General features: G+C 37.3%; 1 protein-coding gene across 2 annotated transcripts in view; it reads left to right on the plus strand.

The window, feature by feature from the left end:
• Window positions 1-1,331: 1,331 nt before the first annotated feature.
• The window catches only part of ISLR2 (immunoglobulin superfamily containing leucine rich repeat 2), a 25,855-nt gene continuing 20,819 nt past the window's right edge, over window positions 1,332-6,367 (plus strand). The window contains exons 1-2 of one of the 2 annotated variants that reach the window (XM_075208296.1): window positions 1,332-1,364; window positions 3,185-3,237. The gene's annotated coding sequence lies outside the window, so the exon portion shown is untranslated. Of the gene's footprint in view, window positions 1,365-3,184; window positions 3,238-6,139; window positions 6,352-6,367 lie in introns of those variants that run through there. The other variant, XM_075208297.1, reaches the window with a different exon arrangement.

Consider the following 6,367-nt stretch of genomic DNA (forward strand, 5'->3'; position numbering starts at 1 on the left):
CCTTGTCTCGTCTCTGATAACCACCTTTCACTCCCGCCTACAAGACTTTTCCCGTGCTGCTCCCCACTTATGGAATTCCTTACCATGCTCAGTCAGACTTTCCCACAGCCTTCAAATCTTAGATGCTCTTTGAAAACCTATCTCTTTTTTAGAGGTGACTTTAACCTCGATAACACTATTCACACTAATGCACCCTCACAACTATCCCAATCTCCACTCTGAAAGACATATGCTCCCCTTGATTCAGCTGTGCCCTCTTCCACTTAGAATGTATGCTCGCTAATGAGCAGGGTCCTCCATATCCTGTGTTTTCATGACTGCATTTATTTTGTCTGGCTTGTATGTCCCTGTTTTATGTATGTACTGTTTTCTCTTCTGTACGACACTGTGGAGCACTGTAGCACCTTACAAATATACTATAATAATAGTTATAATAATGGCAGACTTTTAAGTGGTTTGCTTAATATTCTTCACATTGCAGCAAGGATTTCTATATTTGTGTCCATTGCCATGTTCCGGGAATGGAAAGGTTTTGGTAAGTATGAAATACATTTTCCTTGTTCTTCCTGTTAAAAATGTGTAAATAAAATAATAAGTTATAATCTTTTTTGGGGGTGTTACTCAAAATTAAAGCTCAAAATATCCTGAGTTGCACTGATCTAAATAAAAAAATGCAGTCATTACAAATATATACTTAGAATAAAAGAGATTAGTTAATGTCTTCAAATAGTATTGTAGCTTGTAGCGAATTTTCTATGTAGACTATGTATTGTCCTCACTTAGCCTGGTCCTTAGCTATGTTTTACATGTATGTTGTAGACACAGTGGGCCTGAGTCATTAAGGCAAAAAAGGAGTAAATGTTCTCTGGGACAAACCATGTTACAATGCAAGGGGTGCAAATTAGTTTATTATTTTGCACATAAGTTAAGTACTGGCTCTTTTTTCATATAACACACAAATACTTAATAGCTTTATTATTACACTGAAATTTAAAGTTGATCTAGGACATGTCCTACCCCAACTATAAATCTGTCCCCACATTTGAAATTTACCTCCCCCTCTAATGTAACATGGTTTTGCCCAGGTGCAATTGTTACTCCTTTTTTATGCTTTGCTCTCCTTAATGACTCAGGTCCAGTGCGTTTTAAAGACACAGAAGTATAGGACAACCCTTTCCATTACTTGGGAATGTTTTTACATTTTATAATAAGAAAATGCTGAGTAAGAGTGAACAAAAAGGGTAAGTGAAAACAATAGCAGGAAATGTACCACTTCCGTCTACACAAGACTGAAATAACAGTTTTGATACTAGATGACTTACAAAGTTCGGACTTCTGATTGACCAGAATTATCAGGACTGTTGGTAAGATATTTATATAATTGTTTCCCTACATTTTGCATAAAAAATGATTAGTTCCCTTTATCACACTGAGAAATAAGCTGTTAATTTGACATTTTGATAAAGTTGAAGTTCTCAAGTGTTCCTCACCTCTTTTCGCTCTTGTTCTCTTAAAGTCTTTGACTCTTTGATTGTTAGTCTGTTTCTGTCTCCCTTTATCTCATACAACCTCATATTACCATTAATGTTAGTTCATATCTAGTGAACTTTCCTTTCAAGTATACTTCATGATACTAGCTCATCCTGCTCTCCATTCTCTATTTCCCTGACTACCCTGTCTTCCAATCTTTATGAGGTCCCTTTATATTGCTCTTTATATTTATCACTCCCTGGAGATGTTAAACACAACATGGTGTGGTCATAAAACAGATTATTACAGACAGGGCCCAGCATTAAGATCATGTACTGTGAAGACAGAGATGCTGAGATGCTTCATATTACTTATCATCAAAATGTTTACAAATGTCATAAACCTATTTTATACATGTCATATTCATAAAATACACGTGTCAGCTGCACATGTGCCCATTATGCTCTATGAACTATTCTCATGTAATGATATTCACTAAATGCAGTACTACATACTATTTATCTAATTATATGCTATTGATTTAATTACCAGACTGGTTTGTGAAACAACATTTAGTGGAAATTTATCAAATAAAAAGGGAAGGAGCACTGTGTATTGCTGGAATTAACCTTAGTTCTCCTATTGCCAGTCTGATTGTGTATAGTCAGTCATTTTTTATATTATATTTCCATGATTTGAACCTGTCCTCATTTTCATTCAGCACTCAGTTCCATTTAAATATAGGAGTTTATTTCATAATGTGCTGTATTGTATGTGCAATAATTTTCCTAAATCTATTGCTTGCAAGAGCAATTGTCTGATGATGCAATACATATTATGGGCAAATAACAATACAGTATTTATATTGGCAAACAAATTCTGGTCTATATGGCAATTTAAAGCTTGGACCCACGGCAAATGCTCTTGTTGCCCTGCATTGAAACATGTTTTATGGTAAGTTTATGTCCAGGATTCAATTGTGATATATACCATTCACCTTCCCATTGATCATGACAAGACTGCTACTCTTTACCTCTGAACAACATCCCATCTCGTGATGGTACCATTGGCAGAATTTAAAAGCCAAAAGAATTACCAAGTAGTCTACCGCCTTGCTTACCACCAGGAGCCGCGGGGCACAGTTTGGGAACCACTGAGTTATAATACATACCTCTAAGCATTCAGCAAATTTCCATTTTAGTCTCATCAAGTCACATCTCTACTGTATTTTTAGAATTGCATTTTGCTATAACTATTGACGGGTCAAGGATATGTTTGCTTTTATTCTAGAAGGTGCTTCTCTGTTGCAACCCCCCCATAAAGGCCCTCTTTCTGGAAGGCCTTGAAGATTGTTGTCTCATGTACATTATTTCTCCTGGCAGCCACTGAGTTCTGTAACTTGTTCAATGTCACAGTTGGCCTCGCAGAGGTAAAAAAAGCAGACACAAAGAAACCCATTAACAGACAATAAAACTTAGACAGACAATTTGTGCACATGCATCCATTTGTTTTATTTCATAACTTTTAGTCCAGCAACTAAGTCAGGGAGTCAACTTGGTCTAAGCAGTGTGGATGTAGTTTTATACTTCCACTTCTGTATAATGGTCTACACTGAGCTCTATGGGCTATCCAATATCTTTGCAATAGTCTTGTATCCTTTCCCTTGCCTTTCTAATCATATTTCTGACATGTTTGGAATGGTCTTTTTCTTTAGTTGGAATACTTTTGGGAAGTCTCTGACCTGCTGTAGGACCTCACTGAGAAAGGGTATGTATGTGTACAAGAGAATTAACAGCAGGTGTTCCGCTCATTGCTTACACAAGTGGAGTCAATGATCAAACTGTGGAACTTTTGAGGTTATGTATGAATACGTTTAATGTTCTATATCTTTAGTAATCTAGGTAAGATAGGTGTTGGAATATTTGTTTTGATTTGACATAATTCTCAATACTTTGTGGATCAGTGCTGAAAAAAATCCGATGACAACAAAATGTGAAAAATGTGTTGGGGGCTGAATATGTATTTTTATACATATACACACACCGTCATAGAAGGTGTGTGTATGTGGACGTGTATTTGTATTGTCATAAATATTTCTTACTTTTAATTCTTTCACATCTAAATTTTACCTCTGCAATCTACCATTCCCGTGTTTAATCTCTTTGTTCCTCTTGATGAAAACATCTCTTATCATTACTATACTCCATCTCATCCTGAGAACTGAATCTCTATCTCTCTCTCAATTTCACACAAGAAAATGATCCCACTATCTCTTATCTCTACTTCTATCTCCCTCTCTTTTAACCCATTCACATCTGTTTCTTATTTACACACATACACTCACTACCTCTGCATATGTCTCTCTCTATCCAGTTCCCTTCTCATCTCTCTACCTGTTATTCCAATACACTCCCTCACTATATCTTTGTTCACTTACTCTCCCCCTTCTGTTCCACACTCCAGATTATTCAGGTGTGAAGAAGGAAGAATTACATTGTTCAGTCCCAGACCCCCAAGCTGAGAGGAGCAGACAGTTTGCAGATCTGCTTATTTTCTGCATGAGAGGAGCATGTATCAGAAAAACACACACAGTTTACACAGTGTACATTGCACAGTCCTCAGTGTAACGCAGAGACTGAGTGACACATTCATAAAAACAGTGCACGCACACTGCCTTCTGGACATGATAAGAATGATAGGAAAAATGGAGGGGAACCCATATACTGTGGGTTTATATATGAATGTATACATAATATGGCTTCTAAGAAGGAATATTCTGTGACAGTGTGTAACCGATGATCAGGCTGTTAGAGAAAGGAATGTACAATGTTATTCAGTCAGCAGTATAGGACCTGGCTTGGGTTGTGCTGACCACTCCTTTTTTTCTTGTATTATAATTCTAAGGATTGTGCCACTTGTCATTGAGAGAGTCTATGTACTGACGCACATAGAGCTGCAATATGACGTCTTTGGAGCACAGCTACATCACATGTAATATTTATTACATATAATACATCTCTGCATACAATAGAGCAGACATAGCAGGGGATTTGGGCACATGGAGGAGTGGAGGGACCAGCACACCTGCCTCCCAATAATGATTAATCTTATTAGGATAAGTGCACGCGATAGTACTGCCCTGACTCCTCCTGCTCTGGACATGCCTCCCAATGCCGGATAGTAGCGCAAAATAGCTGAGAGGAGGCAAATTCAGGACAACTACCATTTCCTCCATATTTGCCCTACTACATAGACCCCTTAAAGTGCCCATTTTATGTGATAGTTAAATGTCTGGATGAGGGTAAAACTGACAAAGGATAGGAAAGACATTCAAAAAATAAACTGTCTCAATATTAAATATAATGTTTAAATTAAATATTGTTTGCTGGCTTGCATAAACTTGGTCTGCATGTACCAGTTCAATTTCTTCCATAAATTGTTTACTTAGGAAAAGATGATGAGTTATGTAAACTGATCACAGAAGGTTCCAGGAAAACCTGTTGCCATCCTAGGGGCGTGGAGGCATTACTGTGATATCAGTGGTTGATGAATTTTAAACCTTTTGTGATCATTGTCTTTATTATGTTCCTGCTATGTAAAACTGGATATAAAGTATAGTGTATATGTCCTAGGGTGTGTGACTGCTCATTTTGATCTAGGCGTTCTCATATGCATGATACAAAATAAAAATGAACTTATCTAGTAAGAGTTAATAGTTTATGAGTTTTCTGATAACTCTACCACAACATCTCCCCACAGATATCTTAATTAGTATAGATATAGTCATAGAAGATTCATGTTTGTTTTACTTATAGCTTACATTAGCCACACACTTATAAGGCTAAATCAGGAAAATAATGATAATGGCATAGGCACCCATCTAAATTGGGATCATCATGATGTGATAAATTAGCTTCCACAATTTAATAAAACTAATAACCTCTCTTTTCCCAAGTACACATCGTTGCAGTCTCTCATATAATCTCCTTCCTCCGACTGTCTCTCTTCCTTCATTTTTTCCTGCAACATGACGCAACTAGTCACCCAATAGCAACAATCTCTCGTGTGACTTGCTTACATCCAACTTCACCAAAGAGAATTGCTTTCTTTTTTATTTGATTGTTTGCAATACAAATCATCCTATGGTTAAGATAACCACACATGCTCAGAGTAAGAGAGAGATGTCTGTATATTCACACACACACTTATCACACTGCCTATTTTACTTGTCTCTGGGGTATTATAAGCTGCTGAGAAATTAAAATCTGGTTACAAAATCAATTATTTATATCAGTTCCTGGAAGGAATGATGAATAAGGAGGAGAGAAATCAGTAGAATTAATCTGAAACACCAAGCGAATTAGATTGCTATAAATCTATGTGTCAAAGGATGCTAAATAAATGTAAGTTTCATTCTAGCATGAAACATCATTCTGTTGGTTTAGAGCTATTTACATTCAATTAGGCTGACAGGGATCTGAACCTGGCATAAGGAAGGAGAGGTACATAGCAGGACTGCAGAGGGAGGGGTGCAGACACATGTATGGGGTGGGAGGTGTATTGTGCAGGGACACACTGATGTGTCATTAATGTTTCATTTCATTTGCTGGGGGGTTCCTACAGCCTTAGCCCACTCACAATCTACAGTACTTGGGGTGGGGAGTGGGAGTGGACTAACAATATCAGAACAGTGCACAGTTTTCTGATGGGAAGCTGAGAGACCCTACAAAATTCTAGTTATTTCCTTCAATTTTTACAACCTGGTGCCAATATAGCCCGACAATCTTTTACCACATCTGTCTCCCCTTTACTGAAGTTTTAAACTTTGGATAACCTGTCTGACTGGAAATCTGCCACACATCCTAGAGGCAGATTCAGGAGGTAAGATACTGCTGTC

Source organism: Mixophyes fleayi, chromosome 4, assembly GCF_038048845.1.
Source record: "Mixophyes fleayi isolate aMixFle1 chromosome 4, aMixFle1.hap1, whole genome shotgun sequence".
NCBI lineage: Eukaryota > Metazoa > Chordata > Amphibia > Anura > Limnodynastidae > Mixophyes > Mixophyes fleayi.